General features: G+C 49.0%; 1 protein-coding gene across 1 annotated transcript in view; it reads right to left on the bottom strand.

Moving 5' to 3' along the window:
* YWHAZ (tyrosine 3-monooxygenase/tryptophan 5-monooxygenase activation protein zeta) overlaps positions 1–409 on the bottom strand; it is a 32,032-nt gene extending 31,623 nt beyond the window's left edge. The window contains exon 1 of the mRNA XM_056107058.1: positions 278–409. The gene's annotated coding sequence lies outside the window, so the exon portion shown is untranslated. The remainder of the gene's footprint in view (positions 1–277) is intronic.
* Positions 410–19,073: the final 18,664 nt, after the last annotated feature.

The raw sequence follows: 19,073 nt of genomic DNA, 5'->3' as shown, positions 1-19,073 counted from the left end.
ACAGGCTAGAACCGCGCCGCAGACACGGGGTTTCCTCCAATCACCAGCCCCGGCAGCAGGGGCACCACTCGCACGCTGACGTCAAGCGCTGCTATGGCAACCGTTGATTGGTGCCCACACTCGGGTGGGGGCGGGGTGGGCGCCCGCCCAGCGCAACCGCCGCTCCCCGGCGCGCGCGTCCGGCCCGCCCGCCCGCCCGCGCCCCAGGCGCGCGCCCGCCTCTCCGCCCCGAGGCCCGGAGCCCGGGGCCCGCCCGCCGCCGCCCGCGACCCCCTACCTCGGCTCGCCCCGCCGCCCCAGCAGCTCCCGCGCCCCCGGAAACCGGCGCCGAGCCGCGCTCTCCCCGCCCCCACCGCGGCGCCGCCCGCCCTCCGCGCCTGCGCCGGTCACGCCCGCGGCCACATCCGGGACCTTCGCGGGCGGCCGCCCCCTCCCGCGGCCGCGCGCCCCGCCCTCCGCGCCCGGCGCCGCCGCCTGCCCGGTGACGAGAGCGCTCGGCGGCGCGGGCATTGTGAGGGGGACGGGGGCACCGCGAGGACCCGGCCCCTCCCCCCGCCCGCGCCGCCGCCGCCGGTACCGGCCGGCCCCGGGCGCGGCGGACCCGAGACCCGTTACGGCGCGGCCGGGCGCCGAGTGACGGGCCCGCCTGCCAATCAGGCGCCGCGACGGCTGCCGAGGGGCGGGGGCCAGAGGGTGGGCGCGGAGCGGGCGTGCGGGAGACCCCCGCGGCCTTCCGGGCGGCCGGAAGCCCCCGTCCACCCCGGGGAACGGGCCGGCGCCTCGGGGCGCGGGAGGGTGTGGGGGGTGCGGGAGGCTTCTCGGGGCGAGGCCCCTGCGGGAGGCGCGAAGCCAGCGTGCCCCCCCCCCCCCGCGCACGTCTTGTGCCGCAGTGACTGCGAGGAAGGACGGTCGTGGACCCCACCCCACCCTTTTCCCCGCCCGGAAGCGGAGCTCGGGGGAGCCACCGGGCCGGGGGGCCGGAGGATGGGGAAGGGCCAGGCGGAAATCGCAGGTGCCGCCCCAACGTGCCACCTGGGCGCCCGGCCGCCGCCCAGCCCGTTCCGGGAAGCGCCTTCCCTCCGCGCCCGCCCGGCCCGCGCCCCCGGCCCCGCTCCCCGGGCCCCCGCGCGTTGAAGCGGAGGAAGGACGGGTTGGTGCTGCCGGGCTGGCGCCGAGCCGCTGGCAGAGCTCACGGGGAGTCGCGCGCTGGCTGGGAGGGCGCCGCTCTCGGGTCGGCGTGACTTCTAGGGCCGCCTGCACTCACCCCCACCCCACCCCCGTTCACTGAGCCCGGGTCCAGCTTCAAGTTCCCGGAGAGAAAGCGCCTGGAGCCTCGAGGCCTCAGGTTCTGCAGGGGGGTCTGCGTATCCCCCCCCCACCCCCCGCGGCAGGCACAGAAAAGTCACACGAAGACTGCTTGCCCTTGGAACCCCCGTTCCTTCTGTCTGCTGGATCGGGTCAAATTAAATTTGCAGGGCTGACTCCCGGCATTTCCATCGTGCGATGTAAATCAGCTAGAGTGATCTTCCCGAGATGGTCACACTGCAGATTCACAGGCTGAACGGATGAACAAATCGATCGGGGTGGTTATTTTTTGGTTTGCAGGCCACATCCCGGAAGTGGTCAGGGCTTAATTCTGGCTCTGTGCTCAGGGGTCACTCCTGGCGGGGCTGGGGTGGTGGGGAGACTTCGGTGCTCGTGCCTGGGAACCCAGGCTGAGCGGAAAGCAAGTACCTTATCCGCTGTACTCTCTCTCCGGTGCTGGGTTTTTGGGTTGCTTTTGGGGCTTAGACCACACCCAGCAGTGGGCAGTGGTCACTCTTGCCTGTGTTTGGGGGACCGTATGCGGTGCCCAGGATTGAGCCTGGGCCCCCGCCGGTATGCTAAGCTTTCTCCCTGCGCCAGATCCCGGTTTTTATTTGTGAGATTAAAGTCACCTTTCTCTGACTCCCAAGTAAATTCAGGGAGTGACTCACTTAAAATGACTAATATTTCAAAACTTTCTCCTTAAAAAAAAGTCTCCAGTTCTGTGCATCAGAAACTTGACAGATGAAGTAACTTCTCTGGAAATGGTAATAGATGTTTCCTTGGTATATGAAATTTGTTTTGGTTGACTATGTGCATTTTAGAGGAAATTAAGGGATATCTGCATAAAATGAGTTATGAATTGACTTGAAGAAACAACTAAATTAGCTTTTTGTCTCATGCTGTCTTGAGCAGGACACATATTTGTAGAGACAATAGGAAGTAAGCTTTCATATACTCAACGTGTTCTTGAAATAAAGGTGTAATGAGGTTGCCAGAAGCAAGAATAAAAAATGTTACGAGGGCCCAAGAGAATGTAGCAGGTCAGGTGTTTACCTTGTACACTGCTGACCCAGGTTTGTTTGTGGTACCACATACGATGTCCTGAGCACCGCCAGGAGTGATCGGAGCACACAGCCAGGAGTAAGCCCTGAACGCAGCCAGGTCTGGCCCAGAATCAAACAAAAAATCATGAAAATCCCAAGCAGTAAATATCTTGAAGGACAGAATACTACAGAGCAAAGGAAATGTCCAAAGAATAAATGGGACCTATGAACTTGAACTCGGAAATTTGCTGAACAACTTTCACCCATGAGCCTGAACTTCTCTTCACTTGACTGTTGCTTCAGTTCAGTTTCTTAATCTCCGGGCCTTGGTTTCTACATAAATTAAAATGCTGGTAAGAAGAAAACTCATTTGGTAGTAATATGGATTAAGTAAAGTAATACACTGCAATGTGTAATGCAGCTATATGCAATTGGATACATTATAATGCAGAAGCACGATTTCTTGCATGAACATTATTTGTAAATAGCTGTATCTGATATCTCTTCTGTCCAAAGGGTTGTGAATATAATATGTATGGTACTTTAAAAATGTCCTTTTCAAATATGTGAGCCAGAAAGATAGTACAGGGATTAAAGCACTTCCCTTGCACACGGCCAACCTTAGTTCCAGGCACCGTGTGGTTCCTTGGCATCACCAGGAGTGACTGCTGAGCGCCTCTGGGTGTGGCTCAAAAACCCAAAATCAAGGAGAAGTGGGAGGTAGAAGATGCTCATTCTAGAAAGCCAAACATGCATTGTCTTTTAGCTCAGAGGAGACAGGAGCAAGCAAAGACCACTCCGCTGCTGTACTGGACCACATTCTGCATTGCGCACTCGAATGGGAAAGAGTTCACTGAATTAAAAGAAGCTCATCATTCCAACAAACCGTGGACTCCTGATGAGTTGGCAGTCAAATGTCTTTGACATTTCATCACCAATCGATCAGGCCATCCTCTCACTTCCCGAGTATGATGTAATGGGAGAACTAGCTGAACACAGCAGGCTTTGGAGGCAGAATTGGGTCATATTTGGTTTGTGGTTCTGAGCTGTGTGACCATGAGCTACTAAACTGGATGTTCTAGTAACCAACCCCATCTGAAGATTACGTGTAAGATTAGGTAGGACAATGAGAGGATCGCACAGAGGCTTCTAAGGATGGTCCTCTGTTGGATTTTGTAGCAGGTAGACTGAGAGGCCACTACACTCCACTTTTCCTCTGCCACACCCACTATTACCATGTCCCCTTTTATAGCTGGCTGAGGTCATGTGCCCGGGTGCCAGCTGATGGAAAGTGACCAGGCAGGTGGTCCCTCCAACCAACCTGCTTAAAACTTTGCCACCATTCCCTCCATTGCCTACCCTTCCCCCCCCAACTCCCCCCCCCCCCCCCGCCACCCCCAGCCCCATGGATTTCTACCTGCCAGCTCATTGAAGAGGATTCTGTCACCTTAAAGGAGGAGGAACTTAATTTGCAAGGAGCTTGAGTGTCCAAAAGCCTGCCTGTCATTTTGGACTTGATTGAGGGATTATTTCTATTTTTGAAGCCATGAAGGTGTAGAACTGTAAGACACACTGAACAGTCCATAAAAATAACATTGTCAAGTCCAAAGCATGATAAGGTTCTTTTTAAAGGGGAAAAGATGAAAATGAAAAAGCAAGAAAATAGGCAAAGGATACTGATCTGGTAATAAAACGCAGATGGGGTATTCTCTGCTCCCTTTTGATTCAGCAATAACCTTAGGAAAGTAACATCTCTTCTAAATCAGCTGAATAGCCTTACTACTTGTTTCCCTTTTTTGTTTCTGTTATTTTGAGGCCATACCTGGCAGGGCTCGGGTTGCTTCTGGCTTTGCACTCAGGAATCACGCCAGGTGTGGTCGGGACCAGATGGGATGACGGGGATAGAACCTAGGCCGGCCTTGTGTTAGGCAAGTGCCCTTTCCTGCTGTACTATTGCTCCGACCCTTTTATCACTTTTTCCCAATAACCCTTGACTGCCTATCATCCTCATTCCTTTATCCAACAGCTTCATTTCCCTAAAAATAAACATTTTTCCCCCGACCTACACGTCATCACTGCTCACACACCCTGTGCGTGACCCCACTGTAAGCTTCCTTCACAGGTGGGGTTTTTGTACATACTGATGAACAGAACAAACATGTCAAAACCAAGACAGCCCTCCCCAATCCCCCCAAACCCCAGCTAACAACTCTCCTTCCATACATGCCCCGAGCTTGTGATGAAGCCTTCCCACTCTGGGACAATTATGCTTTTTGGGTAGAGATGGGTAGGTCCTGGGGCCTACCTGAAGACTGCGAACAGACACACACACACAATGCAGTTCTTCAAGCACAGTAAATAGGAGCTACTAATGATGAACACACTGTTCAGACAACTGAGCCAAAAGCACTGTCCGTGGAGAAATAGGAGTCTTGAAAAACCTATTCAGAAGCCGAAGAGATAGTCTGGAGGCCCGGCCCTGGCCTTGTGTCACCACCTGTGTTCCCCAAAACCCTGCAGGAATGAGCCCTGAGCACAGAACCAGGAGTAAGGCCTAAGCACCAGCAGGTATGGCCCAATCCCCTCTCCCCCAATAACCCCTTCATATTCATCCTATACATGTGACTGTTTGGACGAGCAAGAGTCCATTTGGTTTTTTTGCTTTCCATAACAATCTTCATTCCACACGGAAGTGCTTGTTATTCTTCCATTCCTCCTTACCTCATTGCGCGACAGGCCATAGGCCCGTGTGCTATTGGAAGGACACGAGCATTTGCTCAAGGTTTTCTTTGCTGGAGCGAATCATCTTTGGGTCTAATCTCTCTGGAAGTTCTCCTGATTGCAATTTTCTCCTCTCCCACCAAATTTTGGGTCACTCTGTGGTGCTGAGGACCACCTTCCTAGAACGCAGTGGGAGGGAATTCGCTCCCAGTATCGGAGCAGGGCCCCCGACAGATGCAATTTCCTCTGCTTCATCCTCTCGAAATCTGACAGCTCAAACACGCTGTGGAGGGGCCAATGCACTCTGCCTGCCCCACATGCTCCTATGGAGCCGACTGTGACATTTATCACCTGTTGAACAGTTGCCCTGACAAGATTCCCTTGCCCATTGTCCGTTGTCTGCAATAAGGAGAATTGATACTGTCACGAGGCAGAGGCTATCTGTGAGTCCTCTTTAATCTTCGGTGATGAATGGAAACACGACAAACTTGAAAACAGAGGGCTGTCCCCAGGCTTCCGCCCGCTGCTTTATCTGCACCTCCTGATTCCCTGGCTCTATCCATCACACTTTATGACCAGTCTCCCCTACCTCCTGGGCCCCTCTGGACTTCCTCTGGGGCTTTGTCAGTTCTGATTTAATAACAGTTGAGAGACTCAAAACGTCTCCCTGCCAACTTCGCTCTCCTCTTACAGAGGATAAAGAATCCAAAGGAAAGGTTCTCCGTTTGGCATCTTTACTTCACTGTCGTGAAGCTTTTGCAAGTTTTCCCCAGACTCTGGCAAATGTTGACTCTTAGTTTTCAAACAACTCTTTCATAATATTTTGATGGGAAGATGAGAAAATGTATAGCCAGAATCTTTGTTGGGCACTATCTTTACATTTTAATTCTACAGACCCAACTGGTTATTTGCCATCCCTGCAGGACCTATTCTAGTAAATACTTATCGCCCTCAAATACAGTAGGGGTCAGAGATATAGTGCAGCAGGTAAGGTGCTTGCCTTGCAAACGGCCGATTTAGGTTCAATCCCTAACACCACATATGGTTCCTGGGGCACCACCAGGAGTGATCCCTGAGCACAGAGCTAGGAATAAGCCCTGAGCACTGTTGAGTATGGCCCTCAAACCAAACAAACAAGCAAAACCATAGTTTAAAGTAGGCTCATGCACCCTTTTGTACCTTCAATGGGTTTGGACAAATATGTCCACCATCACTTAATCACTTGATCACTTAATCCCCGTTATTCATTGATTTACTTGAGCGGGTGCCAGTAACGTCTCCATTCATCCCAGTTGCGTGCTAGCGTAGCCCAATGGTATCTGTTCGTTCTAGGAACATGCAGAGCCTCAAACCGATCATTCAGGGTCTTGACGAAGAAGTCTGACCATCTTGTAGGTGGGCGTCCACGTGATCTTTTGATGTCCTGAGGAATCCAATCAGTAATGGCTCTAAACCTCATTATGTGTCCAGCCCATCTGATTTTTTTTTTTTTTTTTGCTTTTTGGGTCACACCCAGCGATGCTCAGGGGTTACTCCTGGCTCATGCACTCAGGAATTGCTCCTGGCAGTGCTCGGGGAACCATATGGGATGGTGGGAATCAAACCTGTGTCGGCTATGTTGGCTGCGTGCAAGGCAAACGCCCTACCTGCTGTGCTATCACTCCAGCCCCGCCCATCTGATTTTTGATGTCTTGGCAAATGAGACAGCGTCCCTGATTCTTGAGCGTTGATGAAGATCAGAACTCCAGATTCTATCTCTCATTTGAGTGAATCGTGATATTCCAAGCATAGCTCTTTCGATTCCTCTTTGAGAGACCCGAATAGCGTTCTCATCCTGTTTTCGTAGGGTCCAGGTCTCTGAGGCATATGTTAATACAGGAAGAACAGTGGAATCAAAGAGATGTGCTCGTAGCTGGAGGTTCTTTGTCCTTTTAGTTATTTCTTCAATGCTCTTGAAGGCATTCCAAGCCGCTCTCTTCCTCCTGTGCAACTCAGGTGCCAGGTCATTCATCATGTTGATTTCTCGACCTAGGTATATATAACTGTTGCATTCAGAGATGGTGGTTCCGTTGAGAGCGAATGGAGCGTCAGGAACAAGGCTGTTTCTCATAAACATTGTCTTCGTAAGATTCAGCTGTAGTCCGACCTTTCCACATTCACGGTCAAAGTCGTTCAGCATTTGTGCCGCTTGGCTGATGTTTGGTGTTATTAGAACGATGTCATCAGCAGAGCGAAGGTGGTGTAGTTGCCGACCATCTATCTTCACTACCATGCTTTCCCATTCCAGTCATCGCATGATGTTCTCGAGGGTGGCACTGAAGAGTTTTGGTGAAATGGTATCACCCTGCCGAACCCCTCTCTTGATATGGATGATTACTTCTTTGTAGAATGGTGAGATCTTGGTAGTGAATCCACAATAGAGCTCACAAAGGATCCTGATGTATTGAGTTTGTATGCCCTGATTGGCTAGGGCTTCCATGACCGCTTCCGTCTCAATAGAATCAAAGGCCTTCTTTAAATCAATGAACGTTAGACAGAGCGGCATCTTGAACTCCCGAGAAACCTCAATGAGCTTAGTAGTCGAGTGGATATGGTCGATGGTACTGAATCCTTTTCGGAATCCGGCTTGTTCACATGGTTGTCCTTCATCTAGTGTTTTGCTAATCCTATTCAGGATGACTCGAGTGAACAGTTTGTAGACGACAGACAATAGGCAGATTGGGCGATAGTTGCCAATGTCCTGGATGTCTCCTTACTTGTATAGTAGTACAGTCCTGCTGGTTTTCCATTGGGATGGAACCTTGCATTCAGACAGGTAGCGTGTGAAGAGCCGAGCCAATGTATTGATGAGTACTGATGGTAAGTTCTTCAGGTGTTCAGGTCTGATCTTGTCTGGGCCAGGTTCTCTTTGTTTCTTTACCGACGAGATGGCATGTTGGATTTCGGAAGGGAGAACATTGGGAACAACATATCCATCATGTGGTATGTGGGCAAGTGGACGTGGCTATTAAAGAGATCTGAGTAGAAGTCATGAATAATCTTCTCCATTGCCCTTCTGGAAGATGTGATAGATCCATCATGATGTCGGAGGGCAGTCATCTTGGTTTTGTAGTTGGTGAAGGACAGGCGGGCATTACGAATGCTTTTCCCAGCTTCTGCCGCATCTACCAGTACTGCTGTTCTCCTGTTTTTGAGGTCATCCTTGATGGCTTCTCTGCACTGTTTTGCCAGTTCGGATGTTCGCTTGTGGTTGCCTGAGGCATGTGCCAAGCCACGTTGGCGAATAAGTTCAAGAGTATTCGAAGAAAGGCGGTTTTTTGTGGTTATCTCTCTCTTGGCATTCCTCGCACAATCATGGAGGTGCTGAATCATTCGATCGTATTCCTCATCAATGTTGTCAATGACGGCATCTTCCCATGTTGCCGCAACAGAGCCAAAGAGCTCCCAGTTGGTGGTCGTTCTGGGAGTCCTCTTCTTAAACCTTGCATTCTTTTCTCCTCGTTCTGTGAGGTAGAATTTTGCATGAAGAAGACGGTGGTCTGATCCCGTTTGGAATTTTGGGACAACAGCAACATCGGTTAGGCAAAACCGCTGATTGAATATGATGTGGTCTATTTCATTGTGGAACCGTCCATCGGGAGACTCCCATGTCCAACGTTTAGATTCAGCCTTTTGGAACTGTGAGTTACCATGGAAGGTTTTGGTTGACATGATGAACTCAAACAGTCTGTCACCCTGTTCGTTCCATTCTAGGCCATGGGTCCCGATGTGGAGTTCATCGACTGATCTTCTTGGTCCTATGTTGGCATTAAAATCACCGACAATGATCTTGTAGAAGGTGTGATCTTCTTTATAGAACTTCTCCAGCTCCATGTAGAACTTCTCAGTTTCTCTTTCACCATAACTGGATGTTGGTCCATAGACAACAAAGATAGAAACTGCCGGTAGTGAGCCACATCTATTCAAGTGTAATCGTCCGATTCGGGTTGTTAGGCATTCAAATGAATCAATGCTCGTGGCTAAGTTTGTGTTGACAAGGACACCGACACCATCGACGCCTCTTTTATCACATGTTCCAAGGAACAGTTCTTCTCCAGTGTCGAAAACGGCATGATGTGATTGATGTCTTCTTGTTTCAGTCAGGCCAATGATGTCGTACTTGATCTTTCGCGCTTGTACCATAAGGTCTTCAATGGATGCAGCAGATGCCAGCGTACGAGCATTAAAAGTACAGACAATCATTTTTGTTTTTCTTCGTTTTGGCAGCCTATTTCTGCCTTGGTATTTTATCAGTCTTTCCTTCCATATCCTTCTCGACTCTGCCATATTCAGGGTTAGGGGAATGAGATCCATTTATTACTGGATTTGGCATATCAATTTGGTCTATTTGGCATAGACCACGGATAGCTTGCCAGGCTCTGCCATGCGGGTGGGATATTTAAAGGTACCCTGAAAACTTAGAGAAAAGTAAATAGTCCCGGGAAAATAAAATAAATAAATAAATAAAAACTCCCGGGAGCTTGTTGTGATAATCTCTGGATCCTGGCCTTTGTTGGGGTTACACGGCAGTTGGAGGGTGTAACTGTCTAGCTACTGACAGGTCCAGTCCCAAACCGTGCAGGCTTGGAGATCTCAGCCCCGGGTCCCACACACCTGGGTTCCTCTGCCAGTTCTGTTATGTCTGAGGCTTATCCAAGTGTGTGGAGAGTGGCCCCAGTAAGGCCTTGGTTGGGGCCTGGAGGTCTTCAGCTGTTGGGCCCTGGCGAGGATAGTCAGGCACAGGGTAGGAGACTCTGCCTTGTGCTCTCCCGGGAGCTTGTTGTGATCATCTCTGGATCCTGGCCGTTGTTGGGGTTACACGGCAGTTGGAGGGTGTAACTGTCTAGCTACTGACAGGTCCAGTCCCAAACCGTGCAGGCTTGGAGATCTCAGCCCCGGGTCCCACACACCTGGGTTCCTCTGCCAGTTCTGTTATGTCTGAGGCTTATCCAAGTGTGTGGAGAGTGGCCCCAGTAAGGCCTTGGTTGGGGCCTGGAGGTCTTCAGCTGTTGGGCCCTGGCGAGGATAGTCAGGCACAGGGTAGGAGACTCTGCCTTGTGCTCTCCCGGGAGCTTGTTGTGATCATCTCTGGATCCTGGCCGTTGTTGGGGTTACACGGCAGTTGGAGGGTGTAACTGTCTAGCTACTGACAGGTCCAGTCCCAAACCGTGCAGGCTTGGAGATCTCAGCCCCGGGTCCCACACACCTGGGTTCCTCTGCCAGTTCTGTTATGTCTGAGGCTTATCCAAGTGTGTGGAGAGTGGCCCCAGTAAGGCCTTGGTTGGGGCCTGGAGGTCTTCAGCTGTTGGGCCCTGGCGAGGATAGTCAGGCACAGGGTAGGAGACTCTGCCTTGTGCTCTCCCGGGAGCTTGTTGTGATCATCTCTGGATCCTGGCCGTTGTTGGGGTTACACGGCAGTTGGAGGGTGTAACTGTCTAGCTACTGACAGGTCCAGTCCCAAACCGTGCAGGCTTGGAGATCTCAGCCCCGGGTCCCACACACCTGGGTTCCTCTGCCAGTTCTGTTATGTCTGAGGCTTATCCAAGTGTGTGGAGAGTGGCCCCAGTAAGGCCTTGGTTGGGGCCTGGAGGTCTTCAGCTGTTGGGCCCTGGCGAGGATAGTCAGGCACAGGGTAGGAGACTCTGCCTTGTGCTCTCCCGGGAGCTTGTTGTGATCATCTCTGGATCCTGGCCGTTGTCCACCATAGAAGTTCCAATTGAGTCATTTCACGGTCCCCCAGGCCCTCTGTTCCTTGCTTATTCTCCCACTCCCTTATCGCTGTCCTTGAAGGACAGTTTATTCCTGTCTCCTTAGCGTTGTCTTTCCAGAATGTCATTTGTTGGACTTGATACACTCTGACACTATTTTCAGGTTGGCCTCTTTCCCTTCCTAATTTGCATTCAAGTTTTCCCCGTGGCTTTCCCCCATGATCTCCATTTCCTTTTAGCACTGCATAATACTCCATGGCCTGCATGCTCCACACTTCACTGGTTCACTCACCTCCGGAAGGAACCCTTCAGGCATTGGCAATTGTGAAAAAAGCTGCTATGAATTATGCCTGATCAGGGGCCCCGAGCAATAGCATAGCTGGTAGGGCACTTGCCTTGCACACAGCTGACTCGAATTTGATCCCCCGCATCTCATACGGTTCCCCAAGCACCACCTGGAGCTACTCCTGAGTACAAAGCCAGTAGTAACCTCTGAGCATCACTGGGTGTGGCCAAAAAACAAAGATATATATATATATGTATATTTATGCCTGCCGATGCCTGTGCAGGGTTTAGTATGCACATGGGTTGCGTTTCTTTGGGGTTAGCCAACACCATGGAACGTTGTTGTAGGACTGAGAGGAAGCACCAAACTGTCTTCCGGCATGAGTGCCCCACGTGGCTGACCCCCAGCAGCGAATGAATGAAAGTGCCCATGGCTCTGTGTGCTCCCCAGGATGCAGTGCTGCTGGTGCTATGGCTTCCGCCAATTCCTGTAGGCATCTCAGTGCCAACATGCATCTTCTCTGGTAGCATGTCCTGTACATCTTCCCTATGTGTATTTGCCTTGTGTATATTTTTGCTGCTGTATCTGTTAAGGTCTTTGGGTCTGGTTTTTGTGTTGTCTGTGTGTGGGGGCCACCCCTGATGGTGCTTGGTGTGTGGGAGGGGGAGGGGGGTCCCTGAAGTTTCAGAGCAAACCTCTTAAGATCAAGCCTGGAGCACAAGCACAAGTCCACTTTCAAATCCAGATGGAACCGACCTTTGTTTAGCCGTTCCTGATGTTATTTTTCACAAACACCAGGGTGGTCCAGAGTCTCTCCCAGGAGGCTCAGCCCAGTTGCATGAGCCTGACAGTTCTGTGCTCTGGCCCAGTACTGCTGGAGGTCCATGTAGTGCCAGAGGCTGAGCTCAGGCTAGGCATGTGTCTCACCACTTGAGCCATACCTCTAGCCCTCTGCTAGGTTTTTTAAAATAAACGAATTTTTTCCCTCCCTCTTCTCTTTGTAGTTGCAACATTCAAGGCTCGGAATGGAATTCAAGCCCTCATGTCTGCAGGTGGGTGCTCCATACCTGGTCACATGTACGGGTCCCTCATTAAGTTGTAATAGTTCTTTAATATGTTTTAGATGTACAAAGACTTTTTAAAATTTTGGATCAGGGCTTACTCCTGGCTCTGCACTCAGAAATCCCTCCTGGTGGGGCCCATGGGATCATATGTGGCGTTGAAGAATAAACCTGGGCTGGTCGCATGCAGGACAAGTACCTTACCTGCTGTTTTGTTGCTTCAGCCCCAGACAGATTCAATTTTTGTACACGTTTGTAAGCCATGCCTTTGGCAGGTATTTTTTCCCTGTTTGTGATTTGTCTTCTTATTCTCTTGATCAATGACATATGTCTACTGTATATTTATATATATTATGAATATATCATTTACATTATCAGCATTTTTAACATTAGAGAGAATGAGTTTGTATATGACTCAGAGCCTCATACATTCAAAACATGCTCACTGCTACTGAGTTACATCCCTGACCCAATTAGATTTTAAAACATATCATCTTTTTTCATTTGGGAAGCAAAGGTAAAGACTTTAAAATTTGATGCCATGCAGTAGTCTAGCTTTCAGAAATTGCCATTGACCTCGGTTGTGCAAAAATGCAGGTGCTGGTTTATAATTCCAGACATTTTCTCCGATGTCAGGAGTCATGGTTACAGAGGAGAACTCCCAAGAACAAAGTGAAAATGAGGAGTGGCTCAAGTACCATCACATCTGTTGACCCAAAGTACCTGTCCACATTGAGATAGTGGCCAGCCCAGGTAAAGGCGACAGTTTCAAAACATTTATCATTTACAATTCATAAGAGATTGTGGACCACTGTGTGGAGAAAGATCAGAAGAATTTGTCCCTTTCTGGTTGGTATTTTCATCTTGAGTACCCACGAATAAGCCAGGGGAACATTTGGAATTCATTAAAGGCACCCAGATACAATGAGAATGCATATAGCAAAAGAAACCCTCCTGTTTTTGGAAAACAGGCATCTGGAAAAGGAATCAAGCACAAATGCGAATTTCTGACAGTTTTTTTCTGGGACCTGATCTAATCTAACATCTATTCCCGGACCAAAGAGCAGAATTTCTGTATTCTCTGCCATGTTTTTTCTCCAGGGCCTAACCCTCAAGATAACTTTTTCTTTTTAATAAAAAGGAATTCCTACACATTCTATACCATGAAATCCTCAGGAGTCCTTGAAAAACCATCACTCTTTAGGGACTTGATAGAAAAATGGAAGCAAAACCCCCAAACATGAGATGGTGACTCTGGGTAAACCCAACGTGCATTATTGGTGTGATTAACTTTCATGCAGTTAATGCTTCACTTGGCGGTTAAACATTGATTTTTCCATCGGCTAATACAATCAGCATGCTTCGGGCTGGGACAATTTAAGCATGAATAAGGAACAACTGGAGGAACATTTTAATTGGTAAGTGACCAGTGGAAAAAAGAAGGCATGTGTTGAAGTATTTCTCACAACCACGATTAATCAAAAGATCTACCTAAGCAATTTGCAGGATGAAGTCACCTTCTTTCGGAGAGTTTGCCATCACAGCAGCACCCAGCAAGTGACAGTTTATGCATGCACATGGCAGAAGTAAGTTAAACTCTATCAAAGAAGCAGCAGTCGTAGATAAAAGAGGGTAGGGATTTGAAACAGTGCGAAGGTCAAGCTTGAGAAAGAACAATTAACCCTGAGCTGCTGACAAAGAAGGCTTGATTGTTTTATTGGAGTACAGAGAGTCGAGGTCAGGGAGAAGTTGGGGGTTGGACTTGACTGACACCAAAGCTTAGGAAATACTAAATCCAGGGGAAACACCTGACATCGATGTACAGATACAGAACCAAGAACTCCCTCACTGACACTGCGCTGGTTTGGACACCCGTATGCTATCCTATTGTTCTTTGCTAAAACATCTGTATCCCCTGTCTAGAAGGACAAATGAATAGCAAGACCAGGGGATTCTAGATGTCCACGAAACAGTTAACTTCTGCATGGAGTGCTTTCATTGTGTTTAGAAAAACAGAACATCACCCGTGGATTAATCAAGCCCATGGTTCTAGGAAGACAGCGTTAATTTTTTTTTCCATTTGTGCTTAAATGATTGAATGGCTCTTTTAATACCAGATGGAAACAGGTTCGGACATGAATGATAGAAACAGACATGTAGGGACCATGATATAACTACACAGGTGTGGGAGAAAATTAGATTAGCTAAATAATTACCTGGGACCAGTAATTGGGAAAGTGGAAGGCTAATGAATAAAAAAGCGCTTTTCTTAAAATATGGGGACCACACCTGGCACAGCAGGGGTTACTCCTGGTTCCATGCTTAGGGATAGCTTGTGGCAGGGCTCCAGGGTTTCATATGTGGTACTGGAGATCAAACATGGGTCATGTGAAAGGCATGTGCAAGGCAAATGTTTCACCCACTGCACTACCTCTTCAGCCCCAACAAATGGATTTTTCAAAGAATAGAATAGCATTTTGGAAATTGCGAGTGATATATATATTAGCAATAATACAGATAAGTGCAAACATATTTTCAGGACTTATTTAATTTATTTATTTTTGCTCTTTAGTGACAGTTTTTATTGATAATTTCCCAAAAGCATCGGTAAACATGGGTACAAATTCAGGACTTATTCAAACCTAGAAACAAGAAATGTTTATTTAAAAAAATTGAGTAAATTTTCTTTATCCTCATTTTTTCACACAGGATTCATGTACATTAAGTGAGGAAATGAGACAGGGAATAAGAGGAGAAGAGAAATAAGATCTGGGTAACCCAATTATGTGTAAATAGCGCTATAGCACTGTCCTCCCATTGTTCACCAATTTGCTTGAGCGGGCACCAGTAACGTCTCCATTGTGAGACTTGTTGGACTATACCACAGGGAGATTGCCAGGTTCTGCTGTGCGGGCAGGATACTCTCGGTAGCTTGCCGGGCTCTCAGAGAGAGACGGAGGAATCGAACCTGGGTCGGCCGTGTGCAAGGCAAACGCCCTACACGCTGTGCTATTGCTCCAGTTCCCTGAATATGATATATGTAAAGAGTGAAAATAAATGGGACACTGTGTTCTTTGAAAGATTGACTTGATTTAGGGGACAGATGGCAGATATACTATTTCTTGGAGGTAGGGGGCCCACACCTGGCCGTGCTCAGAAGTTACTGCTGGCTCTGTACTAAGGAATTACTTCTTGTGGGCTTGGGAGACCACAGGGGTCTCAGGGATCAAACCAGGGTCAGCTGTATGCAAGTAAGAGCTTTAACCACTTGTGCTACCTCTCTGACCCAGAACCTAATAATTTTTTAAAAGCTGAGTTTGAATTGTCACCACATTGTTTATTTTATGGAAGTTGGGTCACAGTCTTGATTTGTGGTGCTCACAATTGGGTTTCACCCCCCACCTTCTAGTTTCTTGTTTTCACCTTGAAGCTTCTTAAAGTTTTCTTTCCTAACTCTAGTTTTTATGACTGTTTCAGAACTGAAACTCCCTCCAACCTTTTTCAGGTCATGGAGCTTCTCCCAAGGCCAGATGAAGGAAATAGGAGTCTCACCCTAGGAGCTGGAGGGGCAAGAATCCGAACCTGAAGGGCCAGAGAAGAGCCTCCAGCCCCTAAGCAGGCTCTCCCGCGTCCTCTCTCTCCTATCCCTAGCTCTCCTTCTCTCTACTACCTCTCCCCCTCTCCCTGCTCTCCCTCCCTCTCTGGCCTCTTTCTCTCTCCCTCTTTCTCTACCTTTCTCTCTCTCTCTCTCTCTCCTCTCTACTTATCTCTGCATCCCTCACCCTCTCTTTCTCCCTCTCTCCCTCTCTCCTCTCTGCCTTCCTCTCCCTCTCCCTTTGTCTCTCTCCCTCTCCCTCTCTCTCTCTCTCTCTCTCTCTCTCTCTCTCTCTCTCTCAGCTCAAATCTATATTTTTTCAATTTCGGACCACAGCCTGCAGTGCTTAGGACCTATTTCTGGCTTTGTACTCTGTACAGGAGTAGCCCCTGGCAGTGCCTGGGGAACTGTATGTGGTGCCTGGGACTAACTCAGGGTCAGCTGCAAGCACTTAAGTCTGGACTATCCCTCCAGCTCTCAAGCTTAGATCTTAAGTGAGCTTTTAAGACCCCACCATACTAGAAAAATACACTGAAATTTGGTATCAAGTAGAGAGATTATGAAGTTATTTGTGCAGGATGACTTTAAATCGACTTTCTTTTATTGTATTACCTGCATTAAGTAATGAATGTTGAATTCTCAATGGAGTCACAGAATCTTAGAATTAATGTGGCCCAATACTTTAAATGAATCTAGCCTTTTTTTTTTTATATCCCTGCAAACTCATAGCTCGCTTGCTTGTCCCTGTATTTCTTTGCTTGGTTACTTCCATTCTGGAGAAAGCTGTGTTTTCTTCTCTCTCTCTCTCTCTCTCTCTCTCTCTCTCTCTCTCTCTCTCTCTCTCTCCTCCCTCCCTCCCTGCCTACACCTGATAACGATCAGGAGTTACTTCCAGATCTGCACTCAGGAATCACTTCTAGTGATGCCTGGGGAACTATACGGGATCCCAGGGATCAAACCCTGGTCAGCAGCGTGCAAGGCAATTTCCTCACCCACTATACAATCTCTCCGGTCCCAGCGTCTGTTCTCTTATAAACACATTTTCTCTTTCCTCTCACATTTTTCCAAGCATGTTTTGTTCAATTTAAAAAAAAAACCTTGCTTCACTAAAAAACATAAATAATTAAATATATAGAGGGGGTCTGCACCAGGGAAGCAAGGTGGCAGGGATGATGTGGGCTTGAAGAGCAAGGAGACGAACATGTGACAGCTCACTTGCTCTTTCTCAGACCACGTGCTGGCCAGGAGCTGGGCAGGCAGAGGAGTCCAGGCATGAGGAACCTGAGGTCACTTGCAAACAGCCTACACTACCCTGCGGCTATAGGAGCTGGCCCTCACCCCCACCCCAAGCAGGGCCTCGGGCCCAGTCGGGCCTTCAAGGGGAGTTTCCCTTGACTGCCACCTGGATTCCACTCCACCGGGCAACTCCACCTGGCACCACCCTGCTGGATCCCTTCCAAATTCCCCATCAACAGCAACTGTCAGAACAGTCGGGTTTACTCTGAAGCTACTACGGATTGAAACAACCTCACACCCCCCGTTAAACAAATAGCAATACTCCGTAATGACTGGGGGGACAAATTAATGACCAGAGGAGCAGGGAGAGGGGAAGGGCAACGGAAGACACCGAGGCACAGTTTCAACCTGATCAGGCCTTAATGGAAGCACGAGCTTCCTCTGCTCGCCTCAAGTATTAGCTGGAGCATTTGCTCTTCAGAGCAACTTTTTCTGACCTTGGTGCTCTTGCAATTTGAAGCACGGTGACTTTTCCTTGGGCCCGGGTGGGAGAGCTTCTGCTTTGGATTCTTAGCAACCTTTCTAGTTTCCACTCACTAGACCAGAAGCAAATTGTTCCCTTCAATGCAGTTATCGGTTGGCAGCCTACCTCACGAGCTGGGGGGAGAAGGCAGCTGGGAAAGAGAAGGGATCACCAAGTCAGTGATGGTTGGAGGGATCGCCTGGGATGGGAGATGTGTGCTGAAAGTTGATAAAGGACCAGATATGTTAGCCTCTCAGTATCTGCATTGCAATCCATAGTGCCCAAAGTAGAGAGAAAGAGGGAAATTGTCTACCATAGAAGCAGGGGGAGGGATACTGGGGAAATTGGTGGTGGGAAATGTACGCTGGTGGAGGGATGGGTGGAGGGATGGGTGTTGGAACATTGTGTGGCTGAAACTCAGTCATGAAAGCTTTGTAACTGGCGAGAAAGCAAGGTGGTGCACTGATAAGTGCCCAGATATGGGGGGTCATTTTGGGTGGGCTCAGGGAAGGTCTCTGTGTGGGGGTCCTGGAACTGATCCTGGGAAGGCTGGAGAGCCCCGCGTTTCATGCAGGGGAGCCTCAGATACTAGGTATGGGCACAAGTCGTGGACCGGAAACTTTTTTTTTTTATGTAGGAGTACTGCTATATATTCAGCCACTGATTAGCTGATTAAATTGGGCATGAACTCAACCTTACTTTTTTTTTCATTTTTTATAATTTTATTTATTGAATCACCGTGAGAGCAGTTACAAAGCTTTCAGGTTTAAATCTCAGTCATACAATGAAACACGCGTCCCTTCACCAGTGCCCATTCTCCACCATCAAAAACCCCAGTGTACCCCATCAAACACCTTCCCTCTACCTGTGGGGCAAACTATTTCCACATTACTCTCTTTCTACTTTGATTACATTCAATATTTTGACACCAGACCCACCATTATTATTTGGGATTTTACCCCAACACTCAGATCTGCCGAAAAGGCAACAGTAGACAATTTGTTTTCTATTGCTGGTTATGAATAACATGTGATGTTGTGTGTCTGCAGTAGTGGCCATGCGATTTTGAAATTCTGAAATTTTAACAATTAAATCTGGAGGGATTTCTGCCAAAACCTGCTGGGTTCCGAGATTTGTTCCTGAGTTTCTGGGATCATGGCCATTAAGCAGCCATTCATGGGCAGTGACTTAGAGTCTTGTTGGGACAGGAAGGAAAGGGCCGGTTCCACCCCCATCCCATTTCACAGCTTATCTTGTCGCCGAGGGCCCAAACCTGACTGTCCAATGGCCTCTGGAGGATAGCAGCCACCAAACTGCCAAGGGGGAGCAGGCGGAGGGACAGCACCCTTTACCCCCTGGGGTGGCCCGGCAACCGTAACCTACTGTGGGGTCCGGACACATTTCTGCCAAAAGCCGCTGGGTTCCAAGATTTGTTTCTGAGTCTCTGGGATCATGGCCGTTAAGCAGCTTGATCAGGAGCCAGAGACACCATTCGTGGGCAGTGACTCAGGGTCTCATTGGGACGGGGAGGAAAGGGCCGGTTCCACCCCCAT

The sequence above is a fragment of the Sorex fumeus genome, unplaced genomic scaffold, assembly GCF_029834395.1.
Source record: "Sorex fumeus unplaced genomic scaffold, SorFum_2.1 ptg000002l, whole genome shotgun sequence".
Lineage (NCBI taxonomy): Eukaryota > Metazoa > Chordata > Mammalia > Eulipotyphla > Soricidae > Sorex > Sorex fumeus.
Note: the sequence above shows the minus strand (reverse complement) of the source record. Positions and strands in the feature narration are given on the sequence as shown.